Raw genomic sequence first — 17,159 nt, 5'->3', positions numbered from 1 at the left:
TCAGGACCTTGGTTGTCTGGTCCCCTCCACCTTTCCACTGACAGGAGACCTCAGGCCCATCAGGTCCCCTTCTCAGCTAACTCCCATGCTCTTTTCAGAGACACAGGAAGAGGCCGCTTCGCTGGAGCTGGGGCCTCTGACCTTCCTGCTTTCCCAGGCCTCCTAGAACACAGGCAGAGAGCTCCACTGCTCCCACATTTATTTTGGGTTGTCCGACTCCCTGCGTCCTCGCTCCCTGGGGTTAGAGATTACAACTGGCCTGACCCCAGGCTCCCTCTGCCCCTGCTCCTCTCTCAGAGCAGAGAAAGACTTTTTGGCTATGGGCAAATGTTCCTCTAAACCAGTACTTACGCCCAAACCTTGCATTTTAAATGTTAAAACACATTCTCTTTATTTTGTTTCTCTTTGTATTTTTACTGTGGCCTCCCGTTCCTGAGGCTCAAAGGCCAAGTATGAGCTTGGAAGAGTTATGCGGAAAACAAAGGAATTATGGGGCCAAAAAAAGAAAAAAGAAAGACACAGCACCCCACATCCTGTTATCCAAAATAAAATTAATAAAACAATAAAGAACTCTAATAAGTCCTGTTTTATCCATGCTTTTTTTTTTTTTAGTATCAGATTTGTTCAAAAAGAAATTCCTTTCTAGCACTCATGCCACCATATCGTAGCCACCTGTTAAAAGAGAGGCAAAGGACCCAAGTTGCAGAGTGCCTGGGGCTACCCACTGTGCATCTGTCTTTCCTTCCTCCCTTCCTTCCTTCTTTCCTTTTTTTTTTTTTTTTTTTTTTTTGTATGTGTGTGTGTGTGTATAGTACTAGGAATTGAACACAGGGACATTCTACCTCCAAGCTAGCCCTTTTTATTTTGTATTTTAAAACAAGAACTTGCTGAGGCTGACCTCAAACCTGTGATCCCCCTTTCTCAGCCTCCCAAGTACTGGGGTCACAGGCATGTGCCACTACACCCCACCACCTGCTGTCAATTGATTGGTTGACACAGGTTCACTGTGTTGGAATCCAGGACTCCCACGAGAGCGGTCGGTGCTGCTGCACGGTGGACCAGCGGAATTCCGTGGCGTGCAGCCATCGGCATTTATGGGCAGCCTGCAGGGTCAGATCGCAGACACCTGTGCTGAGGCTGGGGCGGCTGAAGCGGCCGCCGCTGTCCTTGTCTCATTCTCTGGGGCCAGTGGGTTAACCAGGGCGCACTCTTTTCAGGGGGGTGACGGAGTCAGAGGGGTGAGTACAAATGCATGAGCTTGGGCTCAGAACTGGAACCCAGTGACTTCTACCCCCATGCCATAGACAAAGCAAGTCACCGGGCAAGACCGAGGGCCGAGTGTGTGTGTGTAGTGTGAGGGGAGTATTCACCATCTGGAATGGGAGGAACTTCTGAGTCACCAAGGTGTATAAATTGGGAGAGATTTGAGGTCAATAATACAATCTGCTACTTCATTTCGGGATACTGTCTGTTGCATCCTCGTAACAATGAAATATATCTCTTGTGTTGTGACATGCCAAAGGGAGTGGCTATGTCTCCTTTGGCAGTAAAGAAGCCCTTTGGAAAGTTTAGTTTGGAAATTGAGTCTCATAATGACTGGGACAGTATGTGCCTGTTCAGTTTCTGTTTTCAATAAATTTTGTTTTATTTTTGGTTCTGGGGATTGAGGCTGGCCTCAAACTTATGATCCTTCTGTCCCAGCCTCACAAGTACTGAGATTACAGGCATGTGCCACCATGCCCAGCTCCAAAAAACTTTTTTTTTTTTTTGCAGTACTGGGGATGAAACCCAGAGCATTCTACCTCTGAGCTACACCCCCAGACCTATTTTTTAGTCTTTATATTGAAACAGGGTCTCACTGAGTTGCAGAGAGCCTCACTAGGTAGCTGAGGCTGTTTGAGAACTGCGATCCTCCTGTCTCAGCCTCACAAATGCTGGGATTACACACACACACACACACACACACACACACACACACACACACACACACACACATTTTCCTCAAAAAGGCAGCCCTCTCTCGAGGCCATGCTGAGGAGTGTGCCTTTGGCCTTTGTTGTAACTCCTGCCTGGAACCCAAGTCCTTCCAATCTGCAGACTCAGGTATCTCTTCAAACTGTGAGCACGTCTCTCAGTCATCTCTACACTCATTTCCTCTCCTCCCAGGATGTCTTTTTCTCTTCACAGTCCCAGGAAGGGCTTCCAAGCCTCTTATCAGCTCCCTTATCATTTTCTTTCTTTGTATCTTTGTCCTAAGTCTTAATGTTTCTTCCACTTGACCTTTCAGCTCACAAATGCAACTTTCAACATTATCTCTTCTAATTTTTTTCATCAAGGTTTCAAACTCAAAATTGTTATTATTTCAGCTCCCCAAATAAAGCATCGCAATCTTATGGTTTTGACCTTGACGGGTGGTGCCACGTTCGGGCCCTCCAGCCGCTCACTCGGGCGGGAGCTTGGGTCCACGGGTGTGCTCAGAAACCCGCAGTTCAGGGCCCGTGAGTCCCTGCTCGCTCGCAGGCTTACAGCCCTGCGTGTTTGTGTCCTCCTCCACTATTGCAGATGTCCTAGGTGCTTTACTCTTCTTCTTTTCTTTTCTTTTCTTTTCTTGAGGTACTTGGGATTGAACTATTGAACTCAGGGGTCCTCTACCTTGGAGCCATACTCTGGCCCTTTTTGTATGTATGTATTATTTGGTAATGGGGATTGAACTCAGGGGCATTCTACTTACAGCTACATCCTCCAGTCCTGTTTTAATTTTTTTTTGTGTGTGTGTGTGTTACTGGGGGTGGAGCCCAGAGGCCTTCTACCTCCGGGCTACTCCCAGCCCTATTTTATACTTTATTTGGAAACAGGGTCTCACTAAGTTGCTGAGACCCTCACTAAGCAGCTGAGGCTGACTTCGAACCTGTGCGATCCTCCTGTCTCTGTCTCCCAAGTGCTGGGATTATAAGTGTGCTCCACCACGCCCGGCTCCTTTTTTAATTTTAAATAAGGTCTCACTAAAATACTGAAGTTGGCCTCAAGTAAGCCTGTGACCCTCTTGTCTTGACCCCCCCCCCCCGCCCAAGCGCTAGGATTACAGGCACCTTTTTATTTATTTATTTTATTTTGAAACAAGATCTCACTAAGCTGCTGAGGGTTTTGCTAAATTGCCGAGGCTGGCCTCAAACCTGTGACTCTCCCGTGTCACAGTTGTGTACGCCGTACCAGGCCTGTTTTGCTTTCTCTTGCCTACCCCTGGTCCCTGACCCCCTGAGGCCCATCATAGAGAAGCAAACTCTAGGACCACCTGTGGCCCAGCAGTGTACACACCAAGCGCTGCCTGACCCTGGGAGGTTCGGGAGGCTCTGGAGGCTCAGAAGGCTCAGCTCCTCCCCAGCCAGGAAGCTCAGGGGCCCTCTCCTCCCACCAGTCCTCAGCCCACCCAGCCTAAAGAAGAGAATGCCCTACGCCTGTGCCCGCTGCAACCCTGCAGAGCCTGGTCCCACAGATAGTTCAGGACTTCCTACATGGTGGCCCCAGCAGCCATTTCAGGAGAGGCAGGTGAGGGGAGTTGGAAGGGAAGAACGATAAAAAAAAATCCCCAAGCTGACACACGCACACACACGCCAGGCCAGAGGCTGCTTCCCAGAGCTTTCCAAGCAGGGCTGACTCACATTAGCACGGGTGAGGGTGAGATGTGGGCCGAGGGAGGCCAGGCTTTGTTGGCCACACACTGGCTGGGAATGAGCTGCCCCCCAGGTGCTCCAGGTGCCCACTTCATGGCAAATGAGGGGAGCAGGATAGATGGGTTCCTAGGCTCCTCAGCACCAGAAGTCTGTGGGCTTCTGCACACAAAATACCCCAACTAGTGGAAGGGTGTGTGTCGCGGAGTGTGTGTGTTACGCTCCAGTTCCTCTGGGCACCTGATAGCCCTGCTCCTGCTTGCCCCACCAGCACCAGGTGTCCTCATGCCCAGCGCTCAGGCGCTGTCCCCTGAGAAAGGGCTCAAGTACCCAAAGCTTCCAAAGCACTTCCATGCCTAAGAACAGCACCTCGGCATCCAGGACAGCCCAAGTCCTTCTCCTGTTGAGTCCACCTGCGCTCTGGTTTTACACCTCCAGAGGTGGGCTTTGAGAAGAGCGCAGCACGAGGCTTCTTAAGGATGACTTAAGAAACATCCAGAGCTGTAGGCGCGCTGTAGTGCGATGCCAGCATTCGTGAGGCTGAGACAGGAGGGTGGCGGTTCGTGGACAGCCTCGGCTACTTAGGGAGGCCCTCTGACACTTAGTGAGACCCTATTTCAAAATAAAGAATAAAAAATAGGTCTGGGGGTGTCGCTCGGAGGTAGAATGCCCCTGAGTTCCATCTCCAGTACTGCAATAAATAAATAAATAAAAACTAAAGAAAGGGGTGTGAGTGTGGCTTGGAGGTAGAATGACTCTGGGTTCAATCTCCAGTATAAAGAGAAAAAAAGAAGAGGAGGAGAAGGAAGGGAGGGAGGGAAGGAGGGAAGCATCCAGATCTCCTGGGACACCATAAGAAATGCCGCCGACGCCCAGGACCGAGGTACCCTCATCTGCCTAAGCAGACTCCCTGATAGTACACGATCTAGGAATCTGCATTTGGGGTAAGTAGGCAAGCCGGGCGATTTCCTCTTCAGTCTCCTGGCAGGGCACTGGTGGGCACAGTACCAGCACATGGCCAGCATCCTGAAGAAAGCAGGAGCCCACATATTTTTTTAAATTTATTTTTATTGGTGCATTGTAATCATACATCACATTGGAATATAAGACTTGAGAGGATATACAAGCACACATCATCCAATTAGCCCTCATCCAGTCCCCATCCCATTCCCTCCCCCTCCCTCGATCCCATGCTTGTTTGGTGATTAACTTTGATACATATGTTTATGTACCTCCTGCTTTTTAGAGAGGCTCCATCCTATTCCATACCCTCTGATTGGTCACCTTAATTGCTTCACCTTAATTGCTTAAGGGCCCTTTCTATAGCTCAACCACTTCCTGTTGCCTATTTCCTCCTAGTTATTGCTGATTAGGGGAAGCATCTGGTTTTAATTTTCTGCGATATTTCTCTGTGCATGCCGTGTTGCAAATACCGATCCCACTCTTGACGGTCCCAGCTGTGGCCTGGCTACCCGGTGGACTGATCCAGACCTCGCTGGCTCAAGCAGCGGACTTGTCTCATGGGAGGCCCCAGTTCTGGCCTTGCTGGCCCCAACACTGGCCTAACCCCTCAGCTGGCTCTGATACCGGCCTCAGAGGCCCCAGCACCAGCCTTTCTCACAGCAGGCTCTGATGTTAGCCGATGGCCCCGCCATCGGCCTAACCCCTCAGCAGGCTCAGATCCACCCCTCAGAGGCCTCAGTAGCGGCCTTGCCTCACGGAAGGCTCCGATGCTGGCCGTTGGCGCCAGCACTGGCCTAACCTCTCAGCAGGTTCTGATCCCGGCCTCGGAGGCCCCAGCACTGGCCTTGCCTCACGGCAGGCTCCGATCCCGGCCTCGCTGGCCCCAGCACCGGCCTAACCCCTCGGCAGGCTCCGATCCCGACCTCAGAGGCCTCAATAGTGGCCTTGCCTCATGGAAGGCTCCAATGCCGGCCAGTGGCCCTGGCACCGGCCAAACCCCTCAGCAGGTTCTGATCCTGGCCTCGTAGGCCCCAGCACCTGCCTTGCCTCACGGCAGGCTCCAATCCCGGCCTCGCTGGCCCCAAAACTGGCCTAACCCCTCGGCAGGCTCCGATCTCGGCCTCGGAGGCCCCAGCACCGGCCTTGCCTCGCGGCAGGCTCTGATCCCGGCATCAGAGGCCCCAGCACCGGCCTAACCCCTCGGCAGGCTCCGATCCAGGCCTCGGAGGCCTCAGTAGCGGCCTTGCCTCACGGAAGGCTCCGATGCTGGCCATTGGCGCCAGCACTGGCCTAACCTCTCAGCAGGCTCTGATCCTGGCCTCGGAGGCCCCAGCACCGGCCTTGCCTCACGGAAGGCTTCGATCCCGGCCTCGCTGGCCCCAGCACCAGCCTAACCTCTCGGCAGGCTCTGATCTCGGCCTCGGAGGCCCCAGAACCGGCCTTGCCTCGCGGCAGGCTCCGATCCCGGCCTCGCTGGCCCCAGCACCGGCCTAACCCATCGGCAGGCTCCGATCTCGGCCTCGGAGGCCCCAGAACCGGCCTTGCCTCGCGGCAGGCTCCGATCCCGGCCTCGCTGGCCCCAGCACCGGCCTAACCCCTCGGCAGGCTCCGATCCTGGCCTCAGAGACCTCAATAGTGGCCTTGCCTCACGGAAGGCTCCGATGCCGGCCAGTGGCCCCGGCACCGGCCAAACCCCTCAGCAGGCTCTGATCCTGGCCTCGGAGGCCCCAGCACCTGCCTTGCCTCGCGGCAGGCTCTGATCCCGGCCTCGGAGGCCCCAGCACCGGCCTAACCCCTCGGCAGGCTCCGATCTCGGCCTCGGAGGCCCCATCACTGGCCTAACCCCTCGGTAGGCTCCGATCTAGGCCTCAGAGGCCTCAGTAGTGGCCTTGCCTCACAGAAGGCTCCGATGCTGGCCGTTGGCGCCAGCACTGGCCTAACCTCTCAGCAGGCTCTGATCCTGGCCTCGGAGGCTCCAGAACCGGCCTTGCCTCACAGCAGGCTCTGATCCCGGCCTCGCTGGCCCCAGCACCAGCCTAACCCCTCGGCAGGCTCCGATCCCGGCCTCAGAGGCCTCAATAGCGGCCTTGCCTCACGAAGGCTCCGATGCTGGCCAGTGGCCCTGGCACCGGCCAAACCCCTCAGCAGGCTCTGATCCCGGCCTCAGAGGCCCCAGCACCTGCCTTGCCTCATGGCAGGCTCCGATCCCGGCCTTGCTGGCCCCAGCACCGGCCTAACCCCTCGGCAGGCTCCGATCTCAGCCTCGGAGGCCCCAGCACCGGCCTTGCCTCACGGCAGGCTCCGATCCCGGCCTCGCTGGCCCCAGCACCGGCCTAACCCCTCGGCAGGCTCCGATCCTGGCCTCAGAGACCTCAATAGTGGCCTTGCCTCACGGAAGGCTCCGATGCTGGCCAGTGGCCCTGGCACCGGCCGAACCCCTCAGCAGGCTCTGATCCCGGCCTCGGAGGCCCCAGCACCTGCCTTGCCTCGCGGCAGGCTCCGATCCCGGCCTCGCTGGCCCCAGCACCGGCCTAACCCCTCGGCAGGCTCTGATCTCGGCCTCGGAGGCCCCAGCACCGGCCTTGCCTCGCGGCAGGCTCCGATCCCGGCTTCGCTGGCCCCAGCAGTGGCCTAACCCCTTGGCAGGCTCCGATCCAGGCTTGGAGGCCCCAGCACCTGCCTTGCCTTGTGGCAGGCTCCGATCCCGGCCTCGCTGGCCCCAGCACCGGCCTAACCCCTCGGCAGGCTCCGATCTCGGCCTCGGAGGCCCCAGCAGCGGCCTTGCCTCACGGAAGGCTCCAATGCCAGCCAGTGGCCCCTGCACCGGCCGAACCCCTCAGCAGGCTCTGATCCCGGCCTCGGAGGCCCCAGCACCTGCCTTGCCTCGTGGCAGGCTCCGATCCTGGCCTTGCTGGCCCCAGCACCAGCCTAACCCCTCAGCAGGCTCAGATCCTGGCCTCGGAGGCCCCAGCACTGGCCTAACCCCTAGGCAGGCTCTGATCCCGGCCTCAGAGGCCTCAGTAGTGGCCTTGCCTCATGGAAGAGGAGCCCACATTTCTGAAGAAGGGCAGGAGTACTTGACTCCCAGCAGCAGAGGGAGGGAACCCCAAGGGAGCCTCACCTCAGAGGCAAAAATGTGGCTGCACAGTCCACTGGTCCTCAGAGCTGGTCCCAGCATCACCTGGGAACCTGGGAGAAATGCAGATTCTCAAGCAGCTCCAAAGGTCTCTCAGCCTCAGGTCACCCAGACTTTGAAGACACCCAAGAGAGAGAGTCCTGGGGTGTATGTGTGTGTGTGTGTGTGTGTGTGTGTGTGTGTGTGTATGTGTGTTTGGTGGTACTGGGGATTGAACCCAGGGGCATTCTACCTCTGAACTACACCCTCAGCCTATTTTTTTTTTAATTTTTAATTTTGAAATAGAGTCTCTCTAGATTAATGAGAGTCTCACTACTTACTGAGACTTTCCTCCAACTTGCGAGCCTCCTATCTCAGCCTCCCAAGTACTGGGATTATAGGTGTGAGTTCTTATTCCATGATAACTGGTCTCTTTCTAGCAGAGAGAATTTCTTGGGGATGCAATGCTGGGACCTGAAACTCACACTGGACTTGTCAGAAGTTCTTGAAGTGGAAAGTTCTAGAGGAAACACAATTTAAAAAGGCAAGTTGAGCCAGGCGTGGTGGCACACGCTTGTGATCCCCGCGCTTGGGAGGCGGAGACAGGAGGATTGAGCAGGTTCGAAGCCAGCCACGCTGGCGTAAGAGACCCTGTTTCCAAATATAAAAAGTATAAAATAGGTCTGGGAGTGTAGCCTGGAGGTAGAAGGGCTTCCAGGAACCCCAGTACCACCACCAAAAAAAAAAAAAAAAAAAAAAAAAAAGGGCAAGTTGAAACCCTACCCTTTGCTGAGTCATTGGCGAAGAGTGGGCAGTCAGGAGTGGACAGCTGACATGTGGGGAAATGACAAACGTCCTCTGCATTTACCACTGCCGCAGGGAGGGGAGAAAGGGTGGAAGGAAGAGGAGTGGGTATGCTGTGGAATCGAGGCAGGGCAGCTTTCAAATTCAGCCACAACCGCCACTCTGGCCTGCTCAGACTCCGAGGCCACCTTGAATGTGCAGAGCGGGGCTGTTTCAAAGTGGACGTCCATACCCACTCCCTTCTCTCCAAGGTGCATCCTGAACAGACCAAAGAAATGCAGAAATGGGGAAAATCTGGTCAGGATTTGCGATTAGGAGAGAGGCCATCAGTCATCCAGAAAGAAACTGGAGTTTCTACAAGAACGAAAGTGTCTGGGACCAGAGTGGGGAGGGATTTGCCGGCTGGCTGTGCCACACGTGTGGAAGGGAACGGAAGCAGAGGTCCCAACGGCACCAGGGCAGAACCCCTGAGGTGGTGAGGCCAACTCATGCTGACCTCTTTATCTCCAGTCTGTGGGAGGCTGTGGATTTGGCTTGGTCCCCTGAGCTGACCCACCAGACCAGATCAATAGAGATCCAATGGCAGTACCCAATGTCAGGGAGCTGGGTGTGAAACCAGGGAACTGGGTGGGTATAGACAACTGACCAGCTACAGGGCTGTGGCAAGTGAGGCGTCCTGTGCCTCACTTTCATCTTTCTAGAAACGCTGTCAGATCACATGGAGGTTTAGAGTTCTCAGAACTTGTCCCCAAGGCTGAGTTGAGAATTGTTTTTGATGTGTGTGTACGTGTGCGTGTGCGTGTGCGTGTGCGCGTGTGTGTGTGTGTGTGTGTGTGTGTGTGTGTTTTCCCAAACTGTAATAATTGGCCTAAGGAATTTTCCTTTTTTTTTTTTTTTTTTCTTGGTACTGGATAATGGAGAGTGAACCTAGGGGCATTCTATTGCTAAGTTACACCCCCCAGCCCTATTTTATTATTATTATTATTATTATTATTATTATTATTATTATTATTATTGGTGGTACTGGGGTTCCTGGAAGCCCTTCTACCTCTGGGCTACACTCCCAGACCTATTTTTTATATTTTTATTTGGAAACAGGGTCTCTTAAGCCAGGCGGCTGACTTCGAACCTGCACGATCCTCCTGTCTCCGCCTCCCAAGCGCGGGGATTACAGGCGTGCGCCACCACGCCCGGCTCTTTTTTTTTTTTAATTTTGAAACAGAATCTTACTAAGTTGTAGAAGGCCTCACCAAGTTGCTGAGGCTGGTCTCAAACCTGTGATCCTCCTGTCTCAGCCTCCCAATACTGGGATTACAGGCGTGTACCACAACGCCTAGCTCCTATGCCCAGTTTTGGTGTGGCCAGCGGCATCGGGGACAGAGCTCCAGAGACTTCTGGGAGCACTGAGTCACCAGGCCCAGGAACCTGCTGGGCTCACTGTGCTGTTTTCTGGCGGTATATGGTGAATTCTCTCAGGTTCCAAAGTGCTACAGATTTGTTTTGAACTGAGTAGGAGCAAAGTTCCTTGTCTGGACTGGGTTTGCAAGTCAAGACAGTCGACCTGGGCACTGAAAGGAAGGTTCCAGCACCTAGACTGGGTTCAATGGGACCAGGAGTGGGCGCTGTAAGGGCCTCGGGTATCTGAATCAAACCAAAAGCAGAACTGGGCTTGGTAGGCAGACAAGGCTACTGGAGAGAAGCTGGAGTCCTGAGCTCATCTGAATCCAGGGAGCATAGAACCTACCTTCTGGAAATCCATCCGAGATCAGTTACGCTGTGAGCTCCTAACTTTGGGGCCGGGCCCAGGGTCAGTGTGTGTTGTGAGAGGCACATGACCTTTTGGGGGTTTGTGGTGGCTGCCCAGGTTAGACAGAGCTGGGCTGGTCCTGGGTTAGGGACTCCTCCATTAGAAACTCCCGCCAATTCGTGTTTACGAACTCCCAGAGCCTGTACTTAAAAAGAAATGGGTGAACCTAAGCCAGGCATGGTGGCGCAGGCTTGTAATCTGGTACTTGAGGGGCTGAGACAGGAGGATCACAGGTTCATGGCCAGCCTCAGCTACTTCCACAATTTAGCCTCAGCCTTCCACAATTTAGTAAGACCCTGTTTCAAAATAAAGGATTAACAAGTAGGGCTAGGGTGTGTAGCTTGGAGGTAGAATGTCCCTGGGTTCAATCCCCAGTAATGAAAAAAAAAAAAAAAAAAGAAAAAAGAAAAAAAGGGTGAACCTTAACAGAAGTAACTTGAATTAGTGAACACTGGGAAGGAATTTTAGGTTGGATAAAACTTTTTTTTTTTTTTTTTTTTTGCGGGTCTGGAGATGGAACCCGGGGCATTTGACCTCCGAGCTACACCCCCTGCCCAATTTTTTATTCTTTATTTTGAAACAGGGTCTCACTGAGTTGCAGAGGGCCTCACTAAGTAGCTGAGGCTGTCCGCGAACCGCGACCCTCCAGTCTCAGCCTCCCGAATGCTGGGATTACAAGTGTGCGCCACCACGCCCGGCTTTGGATAAAACTATTTGTAAAGTACCTTAGAAAAGGAAGGCACAAGCTGGGCGTGGTGGTGCACGCTTGTAATCCCAGCGCTTGGGAGGCTGAAACAGGAGGATCGCACAGGTTCAAAGCCTGCTTCAGCTACTTAGTGAGGCTCGCAGAAACTTAGACCCTTTTTCCAAATAAAGTATAAAATAGGTCTGGGAGTATAGCCCGGAGGTAGAAAAGCCCCTGGGTTCTACCCCCAGTACATAAATAAATAAATAAATAAATAAATAAATAAATGGAAGGCATAAAGACCTCACAAAACAGTGGGATGTATTTCTTAACAGGCACATAGAGCCTTCTAAGAGATTTTTTTTGGCGGAACTGGAGATGGACCCAGGGGCATTCTACCTCCAAGCAACATCCCCAGCCCTATTTTTTTTTTTTTATTCTTTATTTTTGAAACAGGGTCTCAAGAGTTTAAAACAGTTGAGCAGTTAGGTACATGAGGTTTGCTTCTCTACCCCCTTTTATGCCTTGATTATAGATATTAGAATACTGTCCAAAGTAACTTGGTCCAACATAGAGGCCTTGTCAGCATATTGGTTAATAAGCCCCACCCAAACTATGTAATTTAAAGGAAGGACAGTTGCCAGTCTTCACTGAAGGAGAGCCTGTTTGTTAGGTGACCTCCTGGAGGCTTCCACAGCTGGGCGTGTAGGTAACAAGCCTCACCTCCCGTTCATTGGTCTTAACCAGACATCCTTTTTTTTTTTTTTTGCGGGTCTGGGAATGGAACCCAGGGGCATTCAGCCTTTGAGCTATACCCCCTGCCCTACTTTTTTGATTCTTTATCTTGAGACAGGGTCCCAATAAGTTGCAGAGGGCCTAAGTAGCTGAGGCTGTCTGCGAACCATGATCCTCCAGTCTCAGCCTCCCGAATGTTAGGATTACAAGCGTGTGCCACCACACCCGGCTCAGATTTCCTTTTCTGTGTCAGCAGGCAATGGTGCTCAGGTTGAAACCTGATTGACTTAGTTCCTGCTCTAGATGAAGGAAATTGCAAGGGTTTCTCGAGTTGGCCCTCTTGCCCAAAGAGTAAAATGGTGGGGAGAGGGGGAATCCTTGGAATAAATGGCTTTTGAAAGTTAAGTGGGAGCAGAAAGAAGGGTTGTCACAAGTGTGGCAGGTGGGGTGCGCTCTCCTGGCCTGTGGTAAGAGCTGGTCCAGAGCATGGGCTTAACTGCTGAGTCCTTTGGAAGGTTTATTAAAAAAAAAAAAAAAAGGGAGAGAGAGAGAGAGAGAGAGAGAGAGCGAGAAAGAGAAAGAGCGAGCATGATGCACAATTGTAATCCCAGTATTTGGGAGGCTGAGACCGGAAGATCACAGATTCACGGCCAGCCTCAGCAATTTAGTCAAACCATGTTTCAAAATATAAAATAGGACTGGGAGAGTAGCTGAGGTAGAATGCCCTGGGTTCAATCCCCAGTAACCACGCACACACAAGAAAATGGAGGGAGACTAAAGACTTGTATTTCCTTACTTTTCAGGTGCCTTTAACCTAAGCGATACACTAAAGCAGCATGTTTCGGGTGGTTTCTCCTCACTGACTAACTCTGGCAACTTAAGCATAATTGTTAATGTATACATTAAGTGAATGTATGCACGGAAATTTGAAAACTTGTTTCAGGCATCTCTTTTAGTAGTCTATTGGATTCAGAATGTCTGGGTCGCTTTTGAGGTTAAATGTTGAAAGCTGTTCCTTAACCACTGTGATTTTATGTGTTAGAGGAGAGTCTGAAGAGGGAATATACATGCTTCTGATTGAAGACTTCCCAAATACCTCGCTGACCGGGGAGGGAAGGCTGCTAGAAACTGTCAAGAAAACAGCCGTTCCTGGTTTTCACTGAGAAAACGTGGAGTGTCTCGACGAACTGGAAAACACTGAGTAATGGAATGTGTTCACTCAGCAGACACTTGACCATCTATGTGCAGCACATTCTAGGCCCAGGGGCACGACAGCCAACAAGGCAGATCTAGGGAGTGTCGCAGCGGAAAGGCACACACAGCACAAGTGCACGCTTGGAGGTAGAATTCTAGGCTCGATCCCCAGAAAGTTAGCTGAGTGCTATGAGGAAAAGGATGATTGTCTACTGTTAACCTGCTAGGATCTGCAAATAAGTGAATGGCTAAGCTGGGCTCTGTGCATCAGTTTGTTTGTTTTTACTTAGTTATTCCATAGTGCTGGCTCACAATTTAACATTTGGTGGTGAATAAATTCTGCTAGTGAAACATCTTTGTATTACGTGGGATAGGTGAGCTATGTGTTTGGACCTATACAATGAGAAAAACAAATTATGGAATGGTACTTGTCAAAATGCTGTAGAAAGTTCAAAGTTGCTTACTTCCTGGTTGGCACTAGAAGTCAAGGTTATTAGGCGTTAAGAAATCTAATATAGGCCAGGCGTGGTGACACATGTCTATATTCCCAGCACTTGGGAGGCTGAGACAGGAATATTGCAGGTTCAAGAACAGTCTCATAACTTAGCAAAATCCTGTTTCAAAATAAAAAAGAGCTAGGGGAACTGGGCGTGGTAGCACATACTTGTAATCCCGGTACTTGGGAGGCTGAGACAGGAGGATCATAGGTTTGAAGCCAGCCTCAGAAATTTAGTGAGGCTTTCAGCAACTTGTGAGGCCCTGTTTCCAAATAAAAACTAAAATAGGTCTGGAGGTGTACCCTGGAGGTAAGAGGCCCCTGGGTTCCATCTCCAGTATCCCCCATCCCACACATGAAGGATAGGGCTGTAACTCAGAGGGAGAATGAGCCTGGGTCCAACCCCTAGTACCTAAAAAATAAATAAATAAAAATCCAGTATGGTTAATTAACAATAGAAGTAACTTGTTACATGAGGAATATAAGACATGTTTTTCTAAGTTATACTACATAAGTAAGCAAAATAAAATTTATGTCAAAACAAGGTTTTCTAGGATTGACCTCCCTTTGTGTGTGTGGGTACCTGTGTATATCCCAGGGCCTGAGCTGCACCCCAGCCCTCATCTGCTCTTGATAGGCCTAGAACTTTGTTTCATTACTTAGAAAGACAGTTTAAGAGTTGAGCTTTTACCTATAGCCATGTGTCTTTTTATGTGTATATAGTACTAGAGATTGAACCCAGGGCCAGTCTACCTGAGCTACAATCCCAGCTCTACTATATATATATATATATATATATATATATATATATATATATATATATATAATTTTTTTTTTTTTTGGTGGTACTGGGGTTCCTGGAAGCCCTTCTACCTCCGGGCTACACTCCCAGACCTATTTTTACATTTTTATTTGGAAACAGGGTCTCCTAAGCCAGCGCGCGCAGCTGGCTTCGAACCTGCGCGATCCTCCTGTCTCTGCCTCCCAAACGCGGGGATTACAAGCGTGCGCCACCACGCCCGGCCTACTTTATATTTTGAAGTAGGGTCTCCCCAAGTCATGGAGGGCCTTGCTAAGCTGGGGAGGCTGGTCTTGAACCTGTGACCCTCCTGTCTCAGCCTCCCAAGTACTGGGATTACAAGTGTGTGCCACTACACCCAGCTAGCCTTTTTGAGATGTGTAATTTGAATGAACTCAAGGCTGACCAAAATTATACTGTCACTGGGCATGATGATGCATGCCTATAATGCCGCTGTTTGGGAGGCTGAGACTGGAGGATGGCACATTCAAGACCAGTCTCAGCAACTTAGCAAGACCCTGTTTCAAAGTGGAAAAAGGGCTGGGGATGTAGCTTCAAGGTAGAATTCCCCTGGGTTCAATCTCCAGTAATAGCCCCCCTCCCCAAAGTGCATTTAACCACTTTCTAAAAACAAAAAACACATTGCCTGTGGTAGCCTGTTTAATGGACTGGACAGTACTATGTAACTGAGCTGGAGAAACAAAACTTGTATTTGAAAGGCAGTAAGTTCCGTGCTGCATGGACTCCTGGAGGGCCTGACCTTCATGTTTAACACTTCCACTGTGGCAAGTTCAGCACTCCATTAGTCATCATGGAGCAGGCAAAATGAAACCAAGTACGCAAAAAATAGTAGTGTGTTTTAGAATTACTCAAATGACTCAGGCCAGTGTGTGGTTTGCCAAGCCCACAATCCTGGGAGGACTACCAAACTTCAGGTGCATTTCTGCTACCCGAAAGATTACTTAAATATTTACATGAGGATGTCACTGGATCAAAGGCATATAAACCTGCTTTTGTAAGTCTTTGTTCTCTGGTGGAACAGAACCATTTCAAGCAGGAAGGCCAACATCAGAACAGTGGTTAAAGGGCTATTGGTAAATGCCTTCCTATTGGGGAAATCTCTGGGAACATCTCCAGTGACATGGCCATTTTACTGGGTGAATTACTGTTACCAAAAGTGGCACTGCCCACTGCCCGTCATGCTCAGCCTTCTGAACAGGGTGAGAGCATTTTGAAATTGAAACTGTAAAGGTCAATTTGACTCCCTTGGCCCAAGTACCAAAACTAGGTGTGCGTGTGTGTGTGCGTATTGAACCCAGGGGCAGTCTATAACTGAAGCCTTATTTTATTTTTTTGGTGGGTCTGGGGATGGAACCCAGGGGCATGCAACCTCTGAGCTACACCCTCTGCCCTATTTTGTATTTTTATTTTGATATAGGGTCTCGTTAAGTTGCAGAGGCTGAGAACTGCGATCCTGTCTCAGCCTCCCAAATGCTGGGATTACAAACTTGCGCCACCATGCCCGGCTCCTATTTTATTTTGAATCGAGGTTTCACTAATTCCAGAAGGACTGTTAGGCATTGTGCCAAGGCATGTTTTCATCAGGTAAAGAAAGCTGTGAACCTTCAACTGATGACAACCAGACCTGTTATGACTTAAAACAGTTAAGACTGGGGCTTCTACAAATGAAATCAAAGACTGCTCTCAAACCCGGGTGGAGACTTCAAGTTCTTCTCACTGTCCACGCTGTAGTCAAGCCACAGGGCCACAACTTGGATCTACATGTCACAACTTAAAGGGGCTCCTTGCACTCCTAGCCAAACACCTGTTGGTGACTCAGGTAAAGCTGAGTAAAGAAAGGTTCCCCCAGAACTAGATCTCATCTTAGAAGCGGCTAGCTTTTCCCAAGATTTACCCAGGGGCATTCTGTCTTTGAGCTACACCCCCAGCCCTATGTTTTATTCTTTATTTGGAAACAGGGTCCACTAAGTTGTGGAGGACTTCACTAAACAGCTGAGGCTGGCCACGAACCTGGATCCTCCTGTCTCAGCCTCCCATATGCTGGGATTATAAGCATGTGCCATCATGAGTGGTGTTACTTTTATTTTTGTGTAAAAATTTTCTGGGTCTTTTTTGTGGTACTGGGGGTGGAACCCAGGGGTTTTCCTACCTCTGGGCTATAATCCCAGACCTATTTTATACTTTATTTGGAAACAGGGTCTCAATAAGTTGCTGAAAGCCTCACCAAGTAGCTGAGGTTGGCTTCGAACCTGTGCAAACCTCCTGTCTCAGCCTCGCAAGAACTGGGATTACAAGCATGCGCCACCACACCTGGCCATAATTTTCTGGCTTTGAACCCATGATCCTCCTGTCTCAGCTTCACACGCCTCACTGCGATTACAGGTGTGTGCCACCACACCAGGCTCCTCACAAGACTCTTACGCCTTGTTTCCCTGTTTCTGTGTACCTCCCTCAGCTGATGGGATTACACTGTGAGCTGACTTCTAGAACCTCTTAGCATTTGCTCTTCTGGCTTTCTTTTTGTTGCATTAAGACAAAATTCTAGAACATAAATAAACAGGAAGGAGTTTACAGTTGCTAAAGTTTTGTAGATTACAGACATATATTGGGTAGGCAAGATGATATTGTGGGAAAATATTGGTGTAGTGGTTATAGAGATTTAGTTACACAACTGGCTCGTTCTCTGATTAATGGGTTTTGATCGCTTTGGTTCCCGGAGACCCTGGTGGAGAAGCATACTTCAATCTGCTGGTATCGTTTCCCAGGGGGGCTACGTGTTTATGTGCAGCTATCTGCTGAATGCTGATTATCTCTCTTTGGCTGGAATAAGAACTTAAAAAAGATATGCAATTGATGTATGAAGACTAGAAAC

Source organism: Muscardinus avellanarius (genome assembly GCF_963383645.1).
Source record: "Muscardinus avellanarius genome assembly, chromosome: 5".
In the NCBI taxonomy this organism is placed as follows: Eukaryota; Metazoa; Chordata; class Mammalia; order Rodentia; family Gliridae; genus Muscardinus; species Muscardinus avellanarius.
The sequence above is the reverse complement of the archived record's forward strand: the minus strand, read 5'-3'. Positions refer to the sequence as shown.